General features: G+C 36.9%; 1 protein-coding gene across 3 annotated transcripts in view; it reads right to left on the bottom strand.

Annotated features, from left to right (window-relative positions):
- The window catches only part of ATF7IP (activating transcription factor 7 interacting protein), a 136,294-nt gene extending 123,329 nt beyond the window's left edge, over positions 1-12,965 (bottom strand). For all 3 annotated transcript variants that reach the window (XM_003906038.4, XM_009180266.3, XM_009180259.3), the window contains exon 1: positions 12,775-12,965. The gene's annotated coding sequence lies outside the window, so the exon portion shown is untranslated. The remainder of the gene's footprint in view (positions 1-12,774) is intronic.
- Positions 12,966-13,638: the final 673 nt, after the last annotated feature.

Below are 13,638 nucleotides of genomic sequence, written 5' to 3'. Positions count from 1 at the left end.
GGTGAGCAACTAGGCCACACAGAAGCAATGACACTCAAGAACTAAACATGAGTCAAGATTTTTGCTGCCACCTACCTGAGGAAATGTGTCTTATAAATTAAGTCTTTTAAATAAACATCAAAAGATTATTAGTAACTGTACCAAATCGTCTTAACTATTACTATTTACATGGAAGAGACTCATAGATGCAGGCATCCTGGTATAAAGCTGACATCATGAATCAACAACTGTCATAACTGTATCAAGGGAATGGATCATGATTTTCATGGTTATGTTCTACAGACCAGTCAATTCTGTGTAAGTAGGTTGCTTAACACAAGATCAAAAACACAAGAATTACCTAAGACTAAATGAATGATTTAATTGTGGTTAATGTTTTATTTTAAATAGTCATAAGAGAAGAATACTTTCTTCTCAATCTATCTCTAACCTCCAACTTAAGGTGTACTTCATAGAAATAGTAGTATCTTTCGGCCGGGCGCGGTGGCTCAAGCCTGTAATCCCAGCACTTTGGGAGGCCGAGATGGGCGGATCACAAGGTCAGGAGATCAAGACCATCCTGGCTAACACGGTGAAACCCTGTCTCTACTAAAAAATACAAAAATCTAGCCGGGCGAGGTGGCGGGCGCCTGTAGTCCCAGCTACTCGGGAGGCTGAGGCAGGAGAATGGCGTAAACCTGGGAGGCGGAGCTTGCAGTGAGCTGAGATCCGGCCACTGCACTCCAGCCTGGGTGACAGAGGGAGACTCCGCCTCAAAAAAAAAAAAAAAAAAAAAAGAAATAGTAGTATCTTTCCCCCTCAGAGATTAGGGGAAAAAATATCCTGTGAAAGGTTTTAATATAGGTTATAAGCTAAAGAAGCCACCAAAAACATTTTATGAATGATTCTATAGAAAAATACTGAATATCGGGCCGGGTATGGAGGCTCACACCTGTAATCCCAGCACTTTGGGAGGCCGAGGCAGGCAGATCACCTGAGGTCGAGCTGGAGACCGGCCTGGCCAACATGGTGAAACCTCATCTCTACTAAAAATACAAAAATTAGCTGGACCTGGTGGCATGTGCCTTTAATCCCAGCCACTCGGGAGGCTGATGCAGGAGAATCGCTTGAACCCTGAAGGCGGATGTTGCGATGAGCCAAGTTTGTGCCACCACACTCCAGCCTGGGCGACACAGCAAAATTCCATTTCAAAAAAAAAAAAAAAGGGCGGGCGCGGTGGCTCAAGCCTGTAATCTCAGCACTTTGGGAGGCCGAGACGGGCGGATCACGAGGTCAGGAGATCGAGACCATCCTGGCTAACACATGAAACCCCGCCTCTACTAAAAAATACAAAAAAATAGCCAGGCGAGGTGGCAGGCGCCTGTAGTCCCAGCTACTTGGGAGGCTGAGGCAGGAGAATGGCGTGAACCCGGGAGGCGGAGCTTGCAGTGAGCTGAGATCTGGCCACTGCACTCCAGCCTGGGCGGCAGAGCAAGACTCCGTCTCAAAAAAAAAAAAAAAAAAGAAGAAGAAAAATACAGAATATGTTGTTCAGCCTTGTCCAGAGACTGCTTAGAACAATTATTAAATATTGTATGAAGTATCATAACTCAATCTTTTTACTTTTTATGACTCAGTTTACACAGTTTCAGTAAGAATCTGTTCTCCTTCCTACCAGGATAAAATTAGGTAAGTCAGACCAGGCACGGTGGTTCATGCCTGTAATCCCAGCACTTTGGGAGGCTGAGGCAGGTGGATCACCTGAGGTGATCCTCTTGAGGTCAGGAGTTCAAGACCAGCCTGACCAACATGGTGAAACCCCATCTCTACTAAAAATAGAAAAATAAGCTTGGTGTGGTGGTGGGCGCCTATAATCCCAGCTACTTGGCAGGCTGAAGCAGGAGAATCATTTGAACCCAGGAGGCAGAAATTGGAGTGAGCCGAGATTGCACCATTGCACTCCAACGTGGGTGACAGAGTGAGACTCTGTCTCAAAAAAAAAAAAAAATTGGATAAATCAAATTTGTAACCATAACCACACTGGAAATGTGAAATTTAAAAATGAATTTCAGGCTGGGCTCAGTGGCTCACGTTTATAAGCAGAGCACTTTGGGAGGCTGAAGCGGGCAGATCACTTGAGGTCAGGAGTTCGAGACTAGCCTGGCCAACATGGTGAAACCCCATCTCTACTAAAAATACACAAATTAGCAGGGCGTGATGGTGCATGCCTGTAATCCCAGCTACTCGGGAGGCTGAAGCACAAGAATTGCCTGAGTCTGGGAGGTAGAGGTTGCAGTGAGACAAGATCATGCCACTGTATTCCAGCCTGGGCAACAGAGCAAGACACTGTCTCAAAAAAAAAACAAATAAATAAATAAGCACAAATTTCCTTTAATTAGGTACTACAGGGAACAAAAATTGCATCTTTTTTTCTTTTTTTTGAGATGGAGTCTTGTTCTGTCGCCCAGGCTGGAGCGCAGTGGCGCAATCTTGGCTCACTGCAGACTCTGCCTTCCAGATTCAAACGATTCTCCTGCCTCAGCCTCCCAAGGACTGCATCTTAAATATAGAAATCATGCCTACTAAATCTTCACGAGAAATCAATTTAGTATCTCTTCTATAGCTTATAGATTCCAAGCTTTGAAGGGAATAAAGAATAGTATTTTCCAAAACACCTGGAATACTGATAAATGTGGGAATCTCAGAAAACCCCAAGATACCCTACAATTACAGGTACTGCAGATGAAAGAAAGCTCATTGAGATAAGTCAGATGACTTGGTTTCTGATAGTGGAGACAAGCTAATAAATAAATAAGTCAATTATAGTACTTCACAAAACATCCATACAGAGGTTAACTCTTACCTTCATATCAAATGGACATAGTTTTGTTAAGCACACAATAGGGATGTCTTACTACATCATAGGTCAATACCTCAATAGACCTATGTGACTTAAATGGCCAAAGAAAACATGAAAATATACCAATTCAGAAAATCATTTAACAAACTTTATGGCCAAATCTATGCCTTAAGAGGCTGCAGCTTGATTTCAAGGAAGGGCTATGGATGAAAAATGATACTTGGTATCAATTTTGAGTGAACACGTCCAGCAGATTTTTTAAAAGGAGAGCAAGGAGTAATTCTATGTGGACTTTGCCCAAAATGTCTTCATCCCTAACTTTGCCAAGGATGAACACTGCCAAACCTTGCAGATATGACAATTAACGTGAGAAAATGGCTGCTTTTTCACCAGGAAGATGTTTAGTGTAAATTTAGTGAATTTAGTAATCTTGTGGGGTTTTTTCCCTTTAAATACCCATTTGTTTTTAAATGAGTCAGTCCTAAAACTGGTCTCCATCACAAACCTTTACAAGTAAACTACTTTCCTAAATGCTTATTTACCTTACTAGTGAGTGGTATTATGAAACCCACCTTTCCAAGTTACTTTTTAAATGCATTTAAATTCTAGCTCCAGAAATCAAGAATATTATTTTCTATAAATCTCCCTGCATTGCAGGGCTCCCTGCACATAGTTGCTTCTTAATAAATATTCATGAATGACTAATTGATTCACCGATTGATTAAAACTAGAGATATGTGTGAGGCACAGATGCTAAGCATTTTATATATCTAATCGTATTTAACCCTCAAAACGTTACCCTGTAGGAGGTAACTCCACATTTTAAAGATAAAGAACACTGACAGGAGACACTAATTGCCCAGGTCCCAATACAAAACTACTGTTCTTTCCACTTCACTGTGTAACTAACTGATTTTAGGAAAATTCTTTGACTTTTCTTTTGTTCTTCTTTTCTTTCTTCATTTATTTATTTACTTTTATCTTTCAACGTTTAAATCATTTAAAGTCAGTTTGGTGGGGGAAGAAGATTATACAAACCTAAAATACAAAATAATATCATTCCATCTTTTCCTCAAACCCTTATTAATTTATATATGCAGGCTCTTCACAGTCATATTTTAGAAACTTTTTACTAATAAGCAAGCAAAGGTGCTTCCTTGTTTTCTTAATTTTCTTCTGGTTCTTAATGAATGACATTGAAGATTTTTTTTTCCTAAAACTGACTATTTATAATTTTTCATACATAAAGTGCCTGTCAAATCTTCCCATATGACAATTTATCATGTGGGTATTTGCCATTTGAGTAAATTACATGTCTGATTTTAAAAAAAGTTCTGACATCTGTGGATAATGAGTTAAATAAAAGAAAATAATTAGAATATCTTATTCCCTTTTTTTCACCTCCACCTAAAACGTAGGAATTTTATTCTTTTGATAAGCAAGTATTTATTCAATATTAATACTTTAATACTGTAGAAAGCAATCTTATACTTTTAATAGTGGTCTTACCATACCTTAGAAAGAATTTGTCTTAAAAAATTGTCAGATATATCAATAAGATATGATTCCTAACCCCAGGAAGCTTATAAAGTACTACACAAATAACTATAAACATAAAAGTGGAAAGGAATAAATGCCTTTAAATATATATATAAAGTAAAGCAAAGAGAAAATAGAGAATTTCCAGCTGAGAGTAACAACATGCTTTATTAGGCATATTATGTGGGTGCCATGGCAATTATGACTTTTATTCACAAAAACCAAGGATATGTATCAGAGTTATTAAGAGTTCTCCTAACACACTACCTTTCTTTCTGGCCTCTGAGATTTTGAACATACTATTTATTCCCTTTACTAGTATTATCTGTCTAATTCATTGTTTAAAATACAACTCCCATAAAATCTCCTTGATATCCTTCCAACACTCTCACCACTTTCTGTACCCTATAAAAACATCTCTTGTTTTACTTGTCATATTCCATAGAAAGCTACTTTTAACTATTTACTTATTGATCAGTTAAGTTTTGCCTATGTGCAGAGGATTTACAACCACAATCTTTTTACCAGTGTATATTACAATGCTCCTAGAAGTCACATTTTTGGCCAGGCACAGTGACTCACACCTGTAGTCCCAACATTTTGGGAGGCCAAGAGGGGAGGATTGCCTGAGCCCAGGAGTTCAAGACCAGACTGGGCAACATGGCAAGACCCCCATCTCCACACACAAAAAAATTATAAAATTACTTGGGCATGGTGGCATGTGCCTGTAGTCCAAACTACCTAGAAGGCTGAGACAGGAAGATCCCTTGAGCCCAGGAGGTCAAGGTTACAGTGAGCCATGATCACACCACTGCACTCCAGCCTGGCTGACAGAGTGAGACCCTAGTCTCAACTAAAAAAAAAAAAAAAAAAAAAAGTCACATTTTCCATCACGGAAAATGTGTATTTTATACATACAGTTATAAAGAGAAAAAAATAATCTGGATAAAATAATGCAAACATAAACTATTCAAACATTTGTCACTTAATTCATCTACAGTCCTTTTGAACTAAGCAAGTTAACCTGTAAAGTTCAAAAATACTACACTGAGTTTTAAAAATTAGGAATTCCAAATCTCGCAAAACTAATCATAATTTAATGTTTTCAGTAGCAAGCAGAGAGGAGGAGAATTCTATCAAATATAAATATTTATAATAACTGGGACCCCAGTCACAAATCACGAACACAAAACCCCCAAAATACCATTTCAATGGAAGATATATAGAGTTATACTATAACTGAACCTAAATCTTAAAACAGAGAAATAGTTTTCAGTATCAAATTATGAAGTACTTTGAAACCACTTCTCCTAATTCCTTATATAGCAGAAAATGCTATTCATTAATATCCATTTCTCTTTTATAACATTCTCTAGTTTTAGCTAAGTATATGATTATCCAGCTAGATATATTTCCCAGACTTCCTTTCCCAGCTAAATATGTCCCAATGACTAAATGATCACACATAAACTATGAGTCAAAGTGCTATGTGCCACTTCCATATCATGCTCTCAAAAGAAAGAGTATGCACTCCCATTGTTCTTTCTTCCTTGCCTCTAGCTAGTGGAACTAGAGAGTAATCATGTTTCCGCTAGTGATGGAAGCCATATGTTAAGGCAAAATCACTTATCAACTCTAAACAGTCTTACTTTGTATGGTTACATAAGAAAAAAACACATTATCATCTTTAAACAACAGAAATGGAGTCTCCTATACTGTGGCAGCTTAGTTTTTACTCAAATTGAATTCACTTCAGACATTTATCACCTAAAAGGAAACTTTGAGTTCAAAAGTGGTCCCTCTTTTCCCTTATGCTTTTTACTATTTCTTTCTTTTCCTATGACATTCTATCTAGTAAGAGTAACAGGGCAGATATACATCTAAGGCTCCAAAGCCTTAGCTGGGAATGAGTTGCAGCAGTCAAGTCATTCTTTATTGTTCCATCAAACTCTCCTGGTCCTCAAAACAGCAGATTCCCTTTCCATCTTTTAGCTTTATCCTACTACAAAATGGTAGGCATTATCATTGAGAATTACTGAACCAAAGAAAGTTCCTTTTACAGCTTTGATAGTTCTGAGGATAACTATTCTAACATACAAATCAAATTTCTTATTAGAATGTTAAAGTGCCAGGAGTGATGGACACATAATTTCTAGGTACCAAACCAGATAATATTTCCCCCAAGTAGCATAGGGCTATACGAACAACAAAGATAGGGAGAACGGATCATATATAGTAAGACATTATGGCATTACTACCTCACATCACCATCATACAAAGGGATCCTCTCTCCTAAACACAGCTAGTTACTACCAGTTATTGGATATAAAAGAACACAAAATGTTTCTTGTAATACTCTGAGCAATGGAAAACTGCAGACATGAGTAAGTGCATATTTCTGATGGTTTAATAAGTCATCTTCATTTCACAGATTCTCATATTCATATAGGTCAACTATAAAGAATCTCAGGAAGGTAATAACAGTTCCCTTAGGCCTCTGGCATTTTTTTGAAAAGTGGCTGAGGTACCGGAGTCATCCTCTTAAAGATTCTAAAATCCAAATGATCGAAACTTAAAATTGAAAACATTCACACCATATAAACAAGCACTAGCAGCCCTGATCTACTCATTCTTAACTGAAAATGCTCCCCAGCACTCACTCTGTCTCCAATACAAAATGGTTTCCACCACACAAGCTGAAATCATCGATAAAAAACTTAGTTTTGTTTTCAACAAATTAAAATGCCTGGAGAAGCCCCTGATTTACTCTGTGGACGGCAGGACATCTGAGAAAGAACATGGCAAAGCAACATTTAAATAGTGTTGACCTCTCTAATAAAATATAAGGTCAAACATGCAAGAATTTTAAAAGAGAGTTCCACTAAAGGAAATATCTTAATATTTTATATCTAGTTTCCAGATTTATTTTCATAAAGCCAATAATATTTTATCATTAGAGTTCTATATTTCCTTGATTTCTTCTTTTCATGCCTCCACTAATTTACAAGTTTAGTTCAATAAAAATGTTATTTTGGCAATAAACTGACTCTTGAATCAATTATTTAAGATAGTAGAATTACAGCTGAAATACACCCTTATTAATGGAGATAATCTTTTTCAATGCAATCAGCATAAAAAAGAGATTTAATGAAGAATAAACTTATTCTAATAATTAGGGAAACATCCTTATGAGAAAATATAATAATTTAATGATACCAAGGAAATTAAAATAAAAAATTTTTATCTTTATTATGAGATTAAGGTCCACCGTGGCCAGAAAAGGAATAAGGTACCTTTTCAAATTGTCTTTGTTTAAGAAAAAAGGATTTTGATTTCAAATATTGTACAATACTTTACTTTGCGACTTATTTTTACCATGTCTAACTTCATACTGACACTATTTTTATGTCATCATGTCCTAAGGCAGATTAAAAACAGAAATATAATCTTATATCATCTCCTAATTCATCTCTACTAAAATTATAGCTGTAAAACATCTTCCTGAAAAGTCACAGATACCACAAATTCTCCCAGAGCTCCTAGCAAATAGTACATTTTGGTAGTCTACAGGAAGGGTGTAATACTCATGAATTAAAAAAAAAAAAATAGTATAAGGTTATAAATTCACCCAATGTAAATTTAATGGAATTGTAACCAAAACCATTAGCTAGCTTTTTCTTTTCTTAATTAACCAAATGAACCTAAAGTTCATCTGCAAAAACAGCCACAATTAGCTAAAAAAATTGTAAAATGGACATGTGAGTGGCTACTGCATTTTATATAGGATATAGCACTACAAACACATATTTAAATTGTGTACAATCCTACAGCAAATAAAACAATGCAATAATGCTCTAAGAATAAGGCCCAGATACAGTCATTGTCAATCTCTGTTTAAACTATGTATTATATGTTCTTTTGAGAAGCTAATGAAAGCTGTCACTGTTTCCCCAGAAAAGTGCACTTACGAGGCCAGGCGCAGTGGCTCACACCTGTAATTCCAGCACTTTGGTAGGCCGAGGAAGGCAGATCACCTGAGGTAGGGAGTTCGAGCCAGCCTGACCAACATGGAGAAACCCCGTCTCTACCAAAAATACAAAATTAGCCAGGCGTAATGGCACATGCCTGCAATCCCAGCTACTCGGGAGGCTGAGGCAGAAGAATCATTTGAACCTGGGAGGCAGAGGTTGCGATGAGCTGAGATTGTGCCATTGCACTCCAGCCTAGGCAACAAGGGCAAAACTCCATCTTGGGGGGGAAAAAATGCACACACACAGACTCACATAAAATGGTGTATATCAAATATCGAGGGATCGGTAGAACCCCTAGAGGCCAATGGACCCCAGGTTAAATATTCCTAGTATATGAATCAGAATTGTTTGCTCAAATCTAGCTCATAAATTAGCAACCAAACCAATAAGAAATGGATCAAGTCTATGGAAACTAGATATCTGGAAAAAATGGAAATTAGTAACTTATCTTAACACAAAATATGTCAAAATACAGACATGTCCACATAGATGTAAGAGTATTTTTTAAGTTTATTAAAACTTCCAGAAAAAGTTCTAGTAAAAAAATTAACAAAACACATGAACAAGGCTGTGCACAGTGGCTCACACCTCTAATTCCGGCACTGTGGGAGGCCAAGGCAGACGGATCACCTCAGGTCAGCAGTTCAAGACCAGCCTGGCCAACATGGGGAAACCCTGTCTCTACTAAAAGCAGGGCGTGGTGATGCACGCCTGTAATCCCCGCTACTTGGGAGGCTGAGGCAGGAGAATCGCTGGAACCCAGAAGGTGGAGCGTTACAGTGAGCCGAAATCATACCACTGCACTCCAGCCTGTGAGACACAGCTAGACTCCACCCCAAAAAACAGTAATAATAAAATAAAATACAATATAAATATGTAATTCACCTCACAACAGGTAATATTTTCTAGGCAGACAAGTGTTGTAGAAATCACAAAGGAAAAAGGCAGTGCAGGCTGGACATGGTGGCTCATGCTTGTAATCTCAGCACTCTGGGAGGCTGAGGTGGGAAACTCTCTCAACCCCTGGAGTTCAAGACCAGCCTGGGCAACATAATGAGACTTTGTTTATAAAAAAATAAAATAAAATAAAAAAATTAGCAGGGTGTGATAGCCTTCACCAGTAGTCTCAGTTACTCCAGAGGTGGGAGAATTGCTTGAGCCTGGCAGGTCGAGGCTGCAGTGGGCAGAGATCACTGCCACCGCACTTCAGCATGCACAGCAGAGCAAGATCCTATCTCAAAAAAAAAAAAAAAAAAAAAAAAGCAGTACATTTTACAACATAAAAATGCAAAACTTCTTAACATATAAAATCATAAACCATTTAAAAGGTAATTTTAAAATTACTGTGACAAATATTAAAAGCTAAGGACCTCAAAGCCATAAGTAGCTGTTACTAACAAATAAGAAAAACAGTAACACTCACCATAGAAAAATATACAAAAAGCCAAACAGCTAACTCACAGAAAATGAAAAAAAATGCACACATAAAACAACAACAAATTCAACTTCATTAGTTATCAAAAAAAGTTAATGAGCCACTATTTTTCACCCATAAGATGGTGGTATTGAATATGATAAAAAATGCTTTCCAAAAAAGTTTTTATCAATTTTGCAAATTACTTTAAAAGTCCTTTGAAAGTAATTTCAAAGAAATATTCTGAGGTATAGTACAAGAATGTTCACTGTAGCATTATTTTTAATAGAGAAATGAGCAACAAGCAAAACAGGAAACAAAAAATGAAAGGTTTAATAAGTCACAGTACATTCTTCTTAAAGATAATAATATGTAACCATTTAAAAACGTGTTTAAAAAGAATATTTGATCATGTGGGATATTACAATAGAGTATCATGTAACCATGAAACATATTTTAGAAGAATTAATGGGACGACACTCATAACATTAAAAGAGTAGAAATGAAATTATGGTACCAATGAAAAACTAATTAATAAATAAACATTTATAGATTGCTCAACCATGGAAAAGTGAAGTCACAAATCACCAATACCTTCAGAGTGGTTATTTCTAAGCATTGTTAATTAATTTTCAACATTTTCCAAATGTTCTATAATGAGTAAGTTTAAAAATATTTAAATACATTTATCACATATGCAAATCCTAATTTAAAGCCAAAATAGTTCTAATTATTTAATAATTCAAATCTGTCTTTTCTAAACTACATACAAAATCTTAAATTTACAAAACCACAAAGATTTCAAATAACTTCAGTAACTTGGTATTCATTCCTGGAGTAACCTAGTCTTAATAGTTATATATGTTGGATATGTGTCAAAATTTTGTGGCATCATAACCACCAAACTAAAATTTTAAAATACACTTGTTATCAACAAAGTACTAATAAACTAATAGTTGGTGTTCAGGCAATTAATCTTATTAAGTTTATATGGTTATATCTGCCTTGTAAGAAACATGACATCAAAATTGTCCCATCAAGAAATGTTCTTCATATTCGAGTATTTTCAAATACCTCTTACTACCTTCAATATTAACCTAAGAAGCAATCATCTGTATATTCAAATGAAAACATACGCTTAAATATATACACCAAAGTATTTCATTTTTCTGGAAATGTAAGGTGTACCATGCCCTAAGATCAAAGTTCTTTTGTTAACCTAAACATTTATGTGTATTTTCTACTCTAAAATGCCTGAAATAGCATGTGGTAGAAAGGGGCTGCTAGGTAACCACCCCAGAAACATAAAAGGGAGAAAATTACACAACTGTCCTCTAAATATACTTTGTGTGTAGAGGACCTTAGAGATTCAGGAACTACATCAGGTCAAATATTCTGTTGAGAAAAAAAGAAGAATCTTTCCTAACTCCATTCTATCTCATATGTGACGTCATTTAAAAATCCACCAACCAAAAGTATTACTTTCAATTACATCTAGTTAATATTTACTAATGGTATTTGTTTTAGGCAATAAAAATTTCCCTAAATTAACAGAGATTATAAAGCAAAAGGCACGTCTTCATTTGACAGTAGACTGATTCAAACTTAAAGAGTTATAACCAACCAAGAAACCAGTTGTTGTATATATGAGCCATAGATGAAATCTACGGAAAACATTTGCATTTTTTTTTTGCCTAGTAAGAAAGAATTTGCACAACGGGAGAATCATAACAAATCTTATATAACTTCCCCCAGATGTGTTACATAAGATTTAACTATAGTTGACACTGCCATTTTAAACTAATCAGTAGCATATTTATAATTACCTTCCCTAAAAAAACTATTAATAAAACCAGGAACACACTTACAATTAAAAAATCAAACACAGCTGCATCTAACACACATGTATACAGTATAGTGTTTAAAAGAACAGATTTTTTTTTTTATTAATGGTCCACTTTCCTCAAAGAGGCCTCAGGGTAATGGATGTTCTTTCTAGAATTCTTCATCAGAAAAATTTACCAAATAAATGTTATAGCTTACATGTCATAGCAAACAAAAATGCTAAGAAAATGAGTTGATTAATTTAAAAAGCAACAATTATCTAGCTGAAGCAGTAATGAACAAGTCACCTAAAGAACTTAAAACATGTAAAATCCAAATGCCCAGAAACATACAAACTGATCAAAATTAAAACTTCATTTACTTAGGATCAAATATTTAAAACCAAAATAATCCTCAGATTGGGATTTCATTTTCGATCACACTGTAATTTCTTCCACTATTCCCTTTCCCCCAATATTCCCAAAACTAAAGTTCTTTCTGTTTTGTAAACATTCCACACATTCATAACACAACAGGTAAAAATAGGGTTAAAAATGTATTTGCAAATATGCAGTCCAAATAAATGCACTTCCCGTGAGAACACCACTAGGTGCTGATCTTTACCACCCTAAATATAAACCTCAATCCAGCAATACTTTAAAACTGAAATTATAATCAAGAACCAAAAAAGACAATCAGTTTCACAGAAAATTAAGTCCACAGCTTCTCAAAAAATCGAAAAAACAGAGAAGAGCTTCAGGTCGGCCCAGGAGTACAACATTAGAGAAATGTTTTTCTTGAAAAATGTGAGATTTTAAGGGTAACACAAAGAAACCCCTCAAGAACGAGGAAAATTAAATCTAGAACCCAAATGGCGTCCAACAAGAACATTAGATCTCGAAAATGAATATTGCGCTTGCGCAGCCACCGCCCCGCCAGCTGCACAACTGCAGCTAGAGCCCGACCCCGCAAGATCACGTGCTCCCATGCAGCGCCGCCCGCAGCTCCGCAACCGCGCAGGCGCAAACACAACTCCCGCAGCCGCCATAATGCGGTCTTGACTCCTCAAAAATACAATAGTAATTTAAGAAAATGTGGTTTTAACAGCCCCTGGGATTCACATATACCTTTTGGGGCGGAAGCTGAGGGAGGGGGAACCAAGTTCCTTCCTACAGAGCCGTCCCGCGCAGCCGTCCCCGACGTTGCCGCCTCAGCTTTTCGCGCGCTTCAGTCGCCGCGCCGCCGCTGCCACCGCCGCCGCCTCCGCAGATTCAAAAACAAACCCGCTTCTCCCTTGCACGCGCCGGGGCCGTTATGCAAATTATTGTGGGCGGGGCTCCGGGCTCGTGATATGTACCCCGCCCACTGTGCTATCAGCCAATAAGCTCAAGGACTAGCCATTCCCCATGCAAATTCTGGTTTTTTATTTGAATGAGGGAAATTGGCCCCGCCTCCTGCGTGGAAAAGAGAAGGAAGCCCGAGGTGGTGGCGCTGCGTCTCTCAGTTGCAGTGTGAGGTGTGTTTTTTGAGTGGAGCTTCTTCAATCAATAAGTAGCACTTTGTGAGCGCCCTCTATGAGGCTTAGAAAAGAAAGAAGGAAGGAGGTAGGTGAGAGTTAAAGAGCAGAGGGAAAAATTTTCAAAAAAGCCAGGAGTATGTTGATTTATTCATCATTTATGTTTTAAATTCACAGAATATACTTCGAATTGTATTAATAATGATGGAATGAAAAAAAAACATTTTTTTTTCAGTTGCTCGGTAACAGAGCAAGCACTTTTTATCATATTCTCTCACTAGAAGTTGTATTCATCCCATTCATTCAATTTCATGCTGGGAGTCGGCCTTTAATGAATTCCACAGGAAGTAGTGGACAAGTCGCTACCTTACTGGTTAAGAGATCTGGGTTCAAGTTCGACTACTGCAGCTTCCTTGCCAGTTCCTTGGATAAGTGTGTTACTCAGTTTTCTCACCTGTATAATGGCAATGATGAC

Source organism: Papio anubis, chromosome 9, assembly GCF_008728515.1.
Source record: "Papio anubis isolate 15944 chromosome 9, Panubis1.0, whole genome shotgun sequence".
In the NCBI taxonomy this organism is placed as follows: Eukaryota; Metazoa; Chordata; class Mammalia; order Primates; family Cercopithecidae; genus Papio; species Papio anubis.
The sequence above is the reverse complement of the archived record's forward strand: the minus strand, read 5'-3'. Positions and strand labels throughout refer to the sequence as shown.